At 36.8% G+C, this 14,066-nt stretch overlaps 1 long non-coding RNA gene across 6 annotated transcripts in view; it reads left to right on the top strand.

Moving 5' to 3' along the window:
- Positions 1-2,208: 2,208 nt before the first annotated feature.
- Positions 2,209-14,066, top strand: part of LOC118154590 (uncharacterized) — a 56,420-nt gene continuing 44,562 nt past the window's right edge. For all 6 annotated transcript variants that reach the window (XR_013519343.1, XR_004744670.3, XR_004744671.3 and 3 more), the window contains exons 1-3: positions 2,209-2,260; positions 3,200-3,248; positions 4,312-4,406. This is a non-coding gene — a long non-coding RNA (uncharacterized LOC118154590). The remainder of the gene's footprint in view (positions 2,261-3,199; positions 3,249-4,311; positions 4,407-14,066) is intronic.

The raw sequence follows: 14,066 nt of genomic DNA, 5'->3' as shown, positions 1-14,066 counted from the left end.
TGGAAATTATTGCTTTGTATTATACCTTTTCTTCAAAACCAAGATTAAATGTAAAAGTATATTAAAGACATTCTAGAGATTATTAAATTAGGTCTCTATAGTGGGTTTTGCCCATTAAATAGGAAGATGGGGATCTGAGAAAAATATGTGGCTAGATCTTGCAGCCAAATAATTTTTTTAAATTTACTTATCTTAATATTTTATCAAAAATCTTTTTTTTTTTTTTGCTGGCTGTCATTCTTTGAATAGGAACTTGCATTTCATACTTCACATTACATTTATTGACACAACTTCACTACAAATCATTCTCCTGACAATCCCACAAGCATGGGGGCCTCAGAACTTTGGGAGTCAAGGTGGGAGGCTTACTTGAGGCTAGGAGTTCTAGACCAGTCTGGGTAACATAGCAAGATTCTGTTTCTACTAAAAAAAAAGAAAAACCATACCAAAATAACTTTAAAAATATTTTCATACATTAATAGGTTTATTAGTTTTTCCTTCACTGGCTTTTCTATTTTCATAATTCTTTCATCTAGCTTTTTTTTTGCTAGAATGCTAATACATGTTCATCTAAGACAGTACATTAAATGTCTAAACTCAGGGGACAACTTTCATTTCACTTCTCCCATGCCCAAGCAATGGTTCCAAACATCGTCACCTTGTGCTATGTTAGTCACAGGAAATCTAGTATACACACACACACACACACACACACACACATATGTAGAGGGAACATGAGTTTGTTGAATTAAGCAAACTAGGAAAGAGTTTATATATATATATTATATAACATTTCATATATGTCTACATATATACATATATATAATACATATATCATTATCTATACTATATATAAATGCATATTATATATATAGAGAGAGCGCTACTAACTGGCTTTAGTCTTTTACACTTATATGTATCTTCTTTTGTTCTCATGTCCAAAGTGCCTTCGCTTGGAAACCATTTTGGCTTGTCTCTTTTGCCCACTCTTGCCCATTAGCACATTTGCATGCATGAGCTGGAGATATTTGACTTTGGGATACAGATCCTAGGAACTCACATGTAATCAGGATGTGAATGGAGACATTCTTGCTACCGATTCGTCTAGATAATCTTCCATTGTCACTAGTCAGTCATTGCAACACCACTGGATTTTATGAATCCACTTTTTCTGTGAATATTGAATACTGGAAAAGTTTCTACCATCCAAACAAATTTTCAGCTGGCCTTACTTGTTTGCAGCACTCACACCAAACTGCATGAACATCTGCAATACCTTTAACATTCAATTGTCTTCATGTATTTGCACACTCATCTTCCCTACAAGACTGTGATTTCCTGAAAGAGGAGACAATTGATTCATCATTGTTTGTTGCCTTGTGCTTTGATCAGTGCACAATGTATTACATATGCCCAATAACTGACAAATGAAGATCTTCCTCTCCTCTAACTGGTTTGATTTAAAAAAACAAATAGTTTCTGTAATCACTTGGAAATCATTATGAGCTTATAAAAGGAAGTCTCTAAATCTACCCTGATTCTATTACAGAAATCACTGCTGGGTAATATATGAAACAGAAACCCATAAACCATCCATGGAGATGAAATCACCACAGTGCTGTGTTGGACTTTGTCCTATGAATCTTCTAGGAGCAGGTGGTCATGGTATACTGTGGGAGGGAAGAAGACAGAGAAAGAAGACAGTTTTCTGGTGCCTGGTGTGGCTTTGTCAAAATTCCAAAACAGATCAAGTTCATTTGGGATATACTTTCACATTTTATTTTTTTTATTACTGGCAATTGTCTCTCAAACCATGCTGTGCAGTTCTTACCCGCTCCCCACTCCCACTCCGTACCTCCACAATGACGTTTTTGTGTGATATATTTTCACTATAAAATCTCTGCAGGGGTGGGTGATGAGAAAGGCTAAAAGAAGAAGCTAATTTTAATGAGAATGACAGAATCCCTGATTAAACTAATATCCACTAAGGCTTAAATGACTAAGAGCATTATTATTCCTCTGTTATTTGCATTTTGAAGTCTTGTCCCATAGCAAATTATACCAGTTCCTGCTTTCCACAAGTTCCTTTCTCCATGTCCAGTGTTTAGAACTGAGAGTTGCTACACATCTAAATATTCCTCACAATGTCTGCTATGAATCAGCAATTTTGCATAAAGGTGAATGAGGGTTCCGTGGAAATGGAATTCTGTGCGCCTGACACTCTGATGGATAGCTTTATGTTTAGAAGTCAGGAATGCCGGTATGTGGGAAAGTGTTGCTGTTCAGAACTCATTTCGGTCTCATTTCATAGTCTTTGCAGCTTAAAAAATAATCCAATGAAAATCTTTGATGGGGAATCTAGCCTTCAAACAAGTTTTCTTTATTCTTTTGTGATTCTAGAAATTTGATTTTATCAATTAGGGAGGGTTTAAGTTTCTTGAGTGTCTCTAGGGAGTTTCGTGTTTTACACTTCAGTAATTCCCATCACATTATGAGTATGAACAAGCCTCAGACATCAGAAATCATGTCTAGTCTCCTTGAAGGGTCCAAAAGAAAATAATGTTTTTTAGGTAAATAATATGGATGTGAAAGGAATATATGAACTGCAATGGTATTGTCTTACCTTGTTCTCCTTTATAAATAATATATAGAGAAATTCTTATTACATATATGTTGTGAATATATTACAGTCACACCGATTTACATGTAGAATTGATATATATAGCTGAACAAATACATATAACAAACACATATTTTTATATATATTTATGTTACATTTATGTATATGTATGTGTGTATATGTATGTATAAATATTACATAGACAAACAAAAATATTGTTATTTCTGAAGTACAATGATGATGTTCATGTTAAAAGTTTGAGTGTAAATTAATCTCCAGCCCTGTAACCAACTCCAACTCCAAACTCCTCTTCTCAACAAAGGGCTATGCTGGGGAAGGCTAAACAGCTGTGTGATTGAGAACATCTCCCATTCCCTCCTGCCCTCAGCCATGTACTTTTAATCAATTTTGAAATAAGACTGTAGTATGAGTTAGTGTATTGCCTTGTCTTCTTGACATATTCTTTCTTGTTCAACTGGCATCCCTTTGTGGTCTGAAACAGCAGACTCTCTTCTATAACTGCATTCCTTACTGTTATTTTTAATTATGTTTCCATTTGGTCCACAAATATTTATCAAGGACCTACTTTGTGCATACCAAGATGAGAAAGACATCTCCGTCATCTTCGGTGAGTTCTGAGCCTACAGAGACATACTGTCTTGTATTATATTATGTGCATAGAACTATATATTATGACTATGTGTTCACGTTTACAGGTTTAGGATTCTTCTGTAAAGGTATATGTATTCAGATGTATTGAAATGTAAGATAACTACATTTGTAGATCTCGGACCAGATTTTTTAGAAAGTCACTCTAAAGAGAAGATAAAGTGCATCTTACAAACAAAAAATAGAATTTTTAGCCTATGGAAAAAAACAAAAATGTGCATTTTTCTGACAATGATTGGTGAGTTTTCAAATATCTATAGCCTAAGTTATTAAAGTTAAATAGTAAAACAATATATCTTCATAAATTCTTGTGTAACTTTGGCTTTATAACTAACTATGTTATTGATCAAATGTGGTTTCCCTTTTCTAGGGAAAAAAAGGCCTTTAAAAATCTCATATAGCTTATTGATGATCAAGTGCCTTGTAGAAAGTAACATTTTGATGAAGAAAGTGAGAATAAATCAGGAACACATGGATTTCATTTACCTCCAAATGCACAGACTTTTTAAGAGGTTCTGAGGGAAGTCCTGGCAAAATGCCCTTGATTTAGAGTATAAAACATATTTTAAAAATACACAAAAAAGTGGGTAACAAAAGCTAAATATATGGAGTCTGTAATACATTGGATTGCTTTCCCATTCAAACATGTCTAGGACTATTGTGGAAACACACAGTCACATCCTGGAATGACTAGTCCTTGCTAAAACTTCAATTCTGTGTTAAATGTGTGCACTGGCTCAAAAGGCAGCCAATTATGCACTCTTCCAAATATCACCCTGAATAATGCAGGATTTCCAAAATGTGACTTGGAAAACCCCTTACTAGTGGCTGGGGTGGGGTGGGTAGATAGGTTGTATGTGTACATATGTGTGTGTGTAAAACATACAGCAACATATATTTAGAAATAGGGCACTTGCATCTCAATAATGCATTCTCATACCACTTTTCTGATGTTTTTGCATTAATTTCACTTATATGTGCAATGTTAGTCATTTTCTTATCTCATTAACGTGTTATGTTAGGCTTCCTGAGAGGTCGGCTTCCTGAGAGGTAGGCATGCACATCTCAGCCATTGGAAGAGGATGAAGAGGAGATCAGGGCACCATCTCCCTCTCAGGTATGGACAGTGGCTTTGTTTGTGAGGTTTCTCTCCTCCCTGCTGTACTCTTTTTCACCTGTAGCCCATGTGATTCCAAGCTCTCTGAAAGAGCAGTGAGTCTGTGCATATGTTACCTGCACAAAAATTTACATGTAGATGTAATTTTCCTGTAAAAGTTCCTCAAAGCAGAATAGTTTCATGGTGCTCTACTCAGCCTCCATGTAACAAGTGCATCATCCTTCTCTGCTCCATCCCCTTCAAGGCAGGAGGAGGACACTGACCAGCCCCAGGGACAGATGAATGACAGGAGGAGATGATTCATAAAACAGACTGGAAAGAGGGCAGTGACACATGGTGGGTGGTCCTCAAGCCTAGTTACCTGGAAGGCCAGGTAATCAGAAGGTGGCCCAAAGCATGAGGCCCCTGGCTTAAGTTCTCCATAGCCTCCAAGTGTTTGACACTATAGCATTGCGCCCAGAGATAACTCCAGTGGTCTTAAAATTGAACCTGAGCCTGGGGCAGAATAGAAATTGGAATCTCTGACATCATTTTCTCTGTGAACCCTGTGAGCAACTGCCTCCTTCTCTGTGTGTGATTCCCTGAGATCCACAGCTTCCCTGGAGCCTGTGAGGTGCAGAGCACCTCCATGATCATGAAGAACAGATGAACTCTTTTCCACACTCTAGTGGAAGCCTGTCTGTTCAGTCTTCATTTGGGTGAATATTTTCTTTAGTAAGTACAGTCAGAACTTCTTGAATCATAATTTAACATTTTCATGATAATATCAGGAATTAATCACATTCTGTTGCTCACATCTTGATTATACATTCTTTCTTCAGAACACTGTAAGATATCTGATCTTAAATAACAAGGTTTTGGAATTTACAAAAGATTTATTTCATTCTTTTCTAACCGAAAAATAGAGAGGCCTAATTCTTGCGTTGGCCCCATGAAGAGGCTAGCACCAGATTCTTTAAGGTACAGGCAGGAGGAAAGCATATCTTTGCATCTCACCCACAGATCTGGATCTTTATTCATCCTGGCTTTCATTCCAATAGAGGGGACAATGGCCTGCAAGTCCCTGGAGACTAGCAGAAGAGCATGGTAGGTAGATCCCAGAGCTTTATTGCTACCAGATCAATGGTGGGATCACCATGAGTACCTGGCAGTCAGACTTCCCATCCCCAATGCTCTAGGACATATGGATCCATGTTTGACCAGGGAATTCCTGGGCCTGAGCTTCTGGTACCACCATCCATTGCATCCTAGGGTGATTTTCTCCCAGTCCTCCCTAGTCATCAGCCCCAGAAATGTCTGCAGAGGAATAAATTCCTGGCCTTGGAATAGCACGCTCTCCCAGTCTTGTAAATGGGGCAAAGCTGGAAGGACCACAAGCTTCCCAGCTGTGAGATTCTAGACACATCTTCCAGCCTGTCACATCTCCTGCCACTTCTCCATCCGTTTCTCTATCAATGGCCTGCAATGTTTTTTGAACATGCCCTGTGGAAATCTTGGCCCAGCACAAATACAAACACAAATACTGACTACGCACTATACACACCAGAACAATAATTTCTCAAAACATTCCTTACCTTTTTATGGTAATGAACTCTGAGATTGTTTTTTCTGTTGTTCTGTTTTCCTTTGATTCTTACCATGACCCACAAAACTGACTTCATGACCTAGCTCTGATCACAACCTATGGTTTTAAATGTAGTGCCTTATGTGACGTGGCTTACTTGCACATTAGAAAACATATAAATAATATTAATAATGAGAGCTGGGATTTATGTAGCATCTACCACATGTCAGGGACCGGACTAGGTGCTTTACACAACTCCTCTCATCTTTACGATATCTTTGAATGGTAGATATAATTAAACTCACTTTACAGATGAGATATTCAAGTTTACATAACTTAAAAATATTTAGATTTTATAATGTAGTACAGATTTTTTAAATATTTCTATTTACAAAAACTGAGTGGAGTTATATATGTGTGTGTATGTGTGTGCGTGTGTGTGTGTGTATGAAGATTGTGTGTGTGTGTGTATGTATACATATATATGTATGTAATTTTTTTTCCTGTAAGATAGTGAATAGATTCAGAAGAAGGTAGATTAATTGGCATGGGCAGGAGAGGGCCTCAAGAGAAAAATAACCTAGTGAATTTTGTGTAATTACTCATAAAATGATTTTAAGGCTTGGAGAAGTACCGCTATAGAAGAAAAGCCTGTCATATGTAAAGCAGTAGAATTTTGGAAGGCCTAATCTTTTTCTGGAGAAAAAGTTTAAAATATTTGTTTTGGTCTCTCTCATAAGATTTCATAAACTATCTTCTATCTTTGTATGGACGTGAGTGTGCTGCCTAAACTTGTCTCAACATACTATCAACAAACCAGATAAAAATGGAAAACAGCATCAGAGTCAATGCTGCTTGGTCAACTGGTCTCTAAGCACTTGCTTAGGCTGACTACCTTCAACAGGAAAATTATTCAAAGGTAGCAACATCGACTGCTTTTGTTTTTGTTCTATTTTGTTATTTAATCTTCATGACATCATTGATGCTAAAAAGTAAATCCCTGGTGATTTGTAAAGGTATTCTGTTCCTCTGGCCACTAAAATACTCCCAGGTCCAAAAGCCAGGTTGTGGAGTCACACAAGGAAGCTGCTTCCTCACTGATGTCCTAGTGTCTTGCTGGCACCTGCCTAGCATTCTATGTTTCTGTGCAAGGTTAGATGCTGTTAAATGTGTTGCTTTTCCCCAGCCCAGAGGTTTGGCCTCTATCTACACCATAAGATTATTATGCTTTACAGCACCATTAAAAAAGCAAGCAATTTGTCTGTATCATTCTCTACACCCTAGAATAAGTCTTCTTGACCAATAACCAGTGAGGTACAATCTACTATGGATCTCCAGCTAAAACCTCACTCCTTTGTCCCCTTCCTTGGTTGATGGAGCTCCCCTACCTCCCAGTCAGAGCCTTTCAATGATAACCAAACTCTACGCATCCAATGACAGTCATAGGTCATGAAAAAATCAGAAGTTGTTCACATTAACACAGTCTGCTGACCAAAACCCATGATATAATAGCAGCAGGAATTTTTGATCATTTTCCTCTGCCTTATTTTGAGAAAAAAGACAGGTGGGGTTGAAGGAAAACAGTTATAATTGATTAGGAAAGAAGTTACATGCTTTTAGGGAACTTTCAGCCCTTCATGTGACTTTTTGGGAAAAAGCAAACTATAAAGGCCAGTTAAGTTCCAAATGTCTGTGAGGCATGTCCTGTAATAAGTCAAGAGAAAAACATGACAGAAGAGCAATAGAAAAGAAGAAGCCCCCTGCCCTACACAAATAAAATCCTCCCCAGAAGAGAGTGGTAAAGGTTCTTCTTAGAAAAATGGGAGCAGCATGGATGCAAGTAAATTATTGGACATAATGATCTTAATAAAGACATATCCATACAAGAACTTACAAGGAGTTCCCCAAATAATTACAGAGAGTAAGTAGATATCCTGTAGCACATCATTAGCAATATTTTTCTAAAAGTCTAATTGTTCTTTGTCTAGAGTTCCTGCAGTTGTGATAGTGTGGTGATGTGTAGGAGCACACATGTGCTTATTCATCTCGAATTTTCTAGTTCTCTCTCAGAATGACTTAGAATGGCAGCAGTCACAAAGTTAAAGGATTCTGGACACATCTTTAATTGTACTTTTTTTGAGTTTCCCTGGAATTATTTTTAAAGAAAGAATGAATCCTGAAATATTATTTTTTAAAATGTTTAATTGTTATGGATACAAACTAGTTGGGCATATTTATTGGGTACACGTAGTATTTTGACACAGCATACAATGTTCAACGATCCAATTCGGATAATTGGGGTATCCATCACCTCAAGCATTTATTATCTCTTTGTGTTAGAAACATCCCAATTGCACTTTTTTAGTCATTTTGAAATATAGAATAAATTATTCTTAACTATAACTGCCCTATTATGCCACCAAATGCTAGATTTTATTCCTTCTATCTTTATTTTTGTACCCTTTAACCATTCCTTCTTTATTCCTTCTCTGCACTACACTTTCCAGCCTCTGGTAACCATCATTCTACTCTCCCTCTCCATGAATTCAGGTTTTTATTTTTAGCTCCCATATAGAGAGAACATGCAACATTTGTCTTTCTGTGTCTGGCTTATTTCACTTAACATAATGAAATCCTGTCATTTGCAACATGGAAGGAACTAGAGAACATTATGTAAAATATTATTTTTATTTGTTTATTATACTGACTTCCTTAAATTAAAAAATGTTTTAAATTTTTTTACCTAGTAAATTGCAATCTACTGATGGGTCACTGTATTAGTCTGTTCTCACACCACTGTAAAGAAATACCAGAGACTGGGCACTTTATAAAGAAAAGAGGTTTAACTGACTCGTGATTCTGCAGGCTGTACAGGAAGCCTGGCAGCTTCAGCTCTCAGGGAGGCATCAGGAAACTTACAATCATGGTGGAAAGCAAAGGGGAAGCTGGCATGTCTATAGGGCAGGAGCAGGAGGAAGAGGAATAGGGGAGGTGCTATACAATTTTAAACAGCCAGATCTCATGAGAACTCTATCAAGAGAACCACAATAGGGGAATGGTGCTAAACCATTAGAAACTGCCCCCATGATCCAATTACTTCCGCCAGGCTCCACCTGCAACATTGGGGATTACAATTCAACATGAGATTTGGGTAGGACACAGATCATCCAAACCATATCAGTCACAATGCCAGGAATTACTCTTGTTCCCTTTTCTTGACCTGTAGGAATTCCCTTCTCCATCAAGCACTTATGATGACATAACTTCTTCCACTTCTTATGTGACAATTAGGACATCAAGTAAACAATAAGTCATCAAGTATAAAAAGAGCTGATAGGAATTCTGACAAAATGCTAAGAGGATTTTAAACTTCCATAAGGCCATCTACTCTTGTCAACCTGTGATTAAATAAAATATATGGTGCCCTCAACTCCCTACGACAAAAGATATTAAAAGTAGCTTTAAAATGCTACCCAGACTGGGTGCAATAGCTCACATTTGTAATGCCAGTGACTTAGGAGGCCAAGGTGAGAGGATTTCTTGAGGCCACTTCAAGACCACCCTGGACAACATAGTGAGACTCCATCTCTACCCCCAAAAATAAATTTTTAAAAAGAAATTCTATCCAAAGCATGTAAACAATGACCACTTAGGGTTAACTACTCATAAAGGGTGGACTCCAGTTTTGATTGGCAAGCCATATATACATTGACTCTCCCAAAGGACGACTCATTGAAGGTAAAATCTGGGTGTTTTCTTACCAGTGATGGTTTGGAAAGGTCAAACCCCATGAAAGATGAGAGAAACAAGTAATTACCCATCAAAACTCACCTAGACTCTACACATCTTTTAAAACTTAAAGGGAAATGTTGTTCTTATTACCTATATTTTTAAGTTCCAAAAGTTAACTCTAGCCATGTTGCACATGTTGTCATGTTTTTCATCAGCTCCCTCAGGAAAAGCTACATTTTAAGATGGTTGTGTGTAGCATGACATCATGCAAAATAAACTGAAGCAGATTTTCTGAACATGCTGCATGTGACAACAAATGCTACAATTTGACTGGTGTCCAACATGGGATATACTTCAAACATTTGAGGAAAAAAATTAAAATTAAAGAAAACAAAATCCGGGGTTATTTTCACAGGAAACAAAGAGCATTTACCAAAATCACCATCTTTTGCTTTGCGTCCAACATTGCTGTGTTTTCAGTATTTTTTTTTATCACAGTCTGTATTTTAGGCACAGGATACAAGACAACCAAAGGCAACATTCCTCACTCATGCTACTCATGCAAAGTCTCGTGATGAGCAGTGGCAGAAGTCACAGGATAAACAAAAACAATTCCATGACCCTCAAAACCATGGATTTTAATTATTTCATGCAAGTAAAACATTCCAAATGTGTATGCCGATATTTCAGTGGACAACAGCAATTGGAACTAAACGCATTTCTTCCATATGAGAAGTATGGGAAATGTAAATATCCTGGTTTCATTTTCTCCTGATCCTGTGGGAGATTTGGGCGCTAACAGAAATCTTTAGATAGGAAATACACAAGTGCAAGGTAGATACAATGAGTCTTTCTTTAGTTCACTCTCTCACTGGCTTCACCAATTTGGGCCTCTGTTATCTATAATTGCATGCTGTGAAAAAGACATTACCTCCGATCATTTTGACTGTAAATTTTGGGAGTGTATGATCCTTTCAGAACTTCCTCATGAATTCTGTGGGTATGTGACAAACTTTAAAAGAAGTGCAAGTTTAATTCACTCACTATGTTGTTCGCCTAAGTGTATCAACCTCTGTGCCATGATTCTTACTATTTCCACATTGTAGATGATTAGTCCAGGGATATCAACCAGCCAAATTCCCTGTTTCTTTAAAAGGCAACGCTGGCAGTATTTCCATTCTCTCAGGTTTGCATTAAGATTTCTTAGAAATGGAGCCGGTGTTAGATATTTCACAATCCAATTAGAAAGAATAAGATAATTTTTACAAGTTGTATATCTTCTGGAATTTACATCTCTAAGTGACCAAGCAGTGACTAATGTGAAGGCAAATATTATTTCAGTGCCTCAGTTTACTTGTTCCACACCTCCAAGATACAAAGGACTGATAATGCTCATGAGTTGGTGTTAGTATATTATAGCCCTAAATATCCTCTCAGTGTTTTAAAACACGTCTTCCTAAGTAAACTTGTTTAGTTTAAGGCTTATGTTTAAGGAAATAAACTTTGTTTTGTTTCTTTTAAATCTCTTAGTCACTTTAATAGATGTTTTTATGAATGGTAGGGAAAGAATGAGCAGGAAGCAGCCTTATTAACCTAAAGAAAAGTTAGGGCAATGACGTTGAATGAAGAAACATTGTTTTTGTTTGTTTTCTGTTTTTTCAAGGAGGACATCTCGCTTTCTTGCCCAGGCTGGACTCCTGAGCTCAAGGGATCTTCCTGCCTCAGTCCCCTGAACAGCTGGAGGAAAAACATATTTGTCATTGTTTGAGGCAAAGCCCAATACATATATTCGAGATAATTTCCATTTTTGAAATTTACTTCATGCAAGTAGCTAATTTTCCTAGTCAGTTTATGTCTACACAAATAGTTAAGAAATTAAGACTTCCAGTAAAATATGGAGAGATACACTCTTATCTCAATCCTCTCCAAAAGCCTTACTAAAGAGACAGTAGACTAACAAAGGCATAAACAGTGCTGGGCTGGAGATAGCACTTAACTTGCTACTGAGATTTAACTGGTAAATATTCAGGACTTTTACAAGCCGTTGTTAAATTATTGGTAGCTTAAAGACAGTCATAGTAAGAGTATCTACGCCACTGGAATCTGGCAAATGCTATAAATCAGAGTTTTTCCTTTCCTTTCTTTTTTTTCCGTAGACAGTCATTTATTAGCACTAAATAAACCCATAAGAAAAAGGACCATCAGGAACATCAGGGAGGTACAGACAGCAAATGGGCACTATCAGCATGAATTTAGAAGCTAGGAAGCAGGTATTTAAGTGGTAACGGATTTATCAGACTAAAGGAAACAAGAGAAGCTTTCAAAGGGGGAAAGTCTGTTCCTGACTACCACCACCAAACAAACAAAAAGTTGTTCAAAGCAGAAAAGCCTGGAAAAGCTTATGGATCTGATACCTCAGTAGCTGTGAAAGCAGAAGGGCAAGGTGGGGCTGAAAGCAAGAAGAAAAGTGGAAAGTCTGTTAAATAAAAATTTGGGTCCTTAGAACCCCTCAACTACCACACCCAGTCTGGTGATCACTCCTCCCATAATCAGCAGATAAGGGCATTTAATAAGACAGAGTCAAAGGGCAGTATGCCAGGGTTACTGAGGGTTAGTGTGAAATGCTGTACTGAAAACATGGAAGTCAAGTGAAAATTTACATACTGAATGGAGACACTCAAACCCTCTTCTTTCATTCAACTACCAGGATATGGGCAACCAGGTTCATAATCTCCAGGTATGAAATTGAAGAACTAAAAGCTGAGGAACTACCCTAACATGTGGGGAATGGTTGGAGTGCTAGCAGTTGGGGATCTTCCCAAGATGGCCTGGTCCTCACCAGGTTACCATGTAGTTCAGCCTATCACCCAACTAACCTCACCCATATGAAAATCAAAGTTTCTAGTCGTCGACTTATTTTTAGAAACTTTACATGTAAAATGTCAGCTGACAACCAAATCAATAGATATTAAAGGAAAAAGCTTACATAAAGGGCAATGACCTAAAGAAAGAAGAAACAAAATGATCTGGAGAATATAGAGACAATTTAGAGTAGGAAAATATTTACAAAGTAATATTTTCAAAGGCGTAAAAGAAACAAGAGCAGCAGGCTATGAAAAGGACCATACAGAGAAAAATCTTTGTAATTAAAAATATGTCAACTTATCTTAAAAAGTTAACAGGAAACTGGAAAGATAAAAAAGGTTAGGATATATTTTAGAAATTAGGACAAGATAAAACAGGAAATTATAGATGAAATTTCAGAAAGATAAAAAATAAATTAAGTATAATAACATGAGTTCTAAGAAGAGAGAAACAAAACTGAAAAAAAATTGTCAAGGAAATAATGCAGGAATGTTTCCCAGAATGGACATGAATAAATTTTCAGATTGATTGGTTCAGATTTTCAGAAAAATTAATTCCAAATACTCAACTAAAGGCACAGGTATGTAAAATGCTAAAATGCCAGGAATAGAAGGGTCACTTGAAAAGACTGAGAATCAGAAAGTGACCTTAGAAAGTAGAAAATAATAAACAAATTGCTTTGAAAAGCTGAGAAAAAAATTATTTCCAGCCTAGAAATCCATGCCAAGAAATTTAAAAGACAAATATGAGGTTTGAAAATAGCTACAGGAAGAAAATAAGTATTTTCAATTACAAGGTCTCAAAATATACCTCCACATATGATGTTTTAAGTGCTGCTAGAAGATGTGATTGAGCAACATGAGGGAATAACCCAAAGCAGAAGTAGCTGGAAGATCCAGGAAACAAGCGTTGAGAAACAGAAATAAAATTCCCAGGATACTGATGAAGAAAAGTTCCAGAACAACAGCGGCCTATAGGCTGATAGAAACCAGTCCAGACTGGAGAGGAGGTTGGAGGGCTCCAGATGGAATAACTAATATGTTGGAATACCTAGGACACTTTTCACAGAAAGTTTAGGGATGAATTAGCAATTGGTACATTAAAAAGTAAGAAAAGAAAGAGGTAATGCTTAACTCCAGGGAAAGCAAGTTATACAAAAAGAAGTGTAATCATAAATAACATCTGTGACTAGTATTTCCATTGTAACAACAATTTGGTTTCAGGTTAAGGTAAGTGCATCTGATTTTTTGGTGAGGTAAGAAAAGGCACATAGGTTGAGTAAGCTAAATTTTTAACTTTCCCAATGCAAAGCAAGAGATAACAACTACATTGGCTTGTTTTTAAAATAAAGTACATGTATTACTCTGATTTTAAAAAAACTAATGGCATTCTTTTAAGTAAAGCAATTACTTGGAAAAATTTATGCAAAATTCCATCACTTTTCTACCGTAATACTTTTGACACCATTATTTGAACAATTTAGACATTTTTTAAAACTG

This window comes from Callithrix jacchus, chromosome 6 (assembly GCF_049354715.1).
Source record: "Callithrix jacchus isolate 240 chromosome 6, calJac240_pri, whole genome shotgun sequence".
In the NCBI taxonomy this organism is placed as follows: Eukaryota; Metazoa; Chordata; class Mammalia; order Primates; family Cebidae; genus Callithrix; species Callithrix jacchus.
The sequence above is the reverse complement of the archived record's forward strand: the minus strand, read 5'-3'. Positions and strand labels throughout refer to the sequence as shown.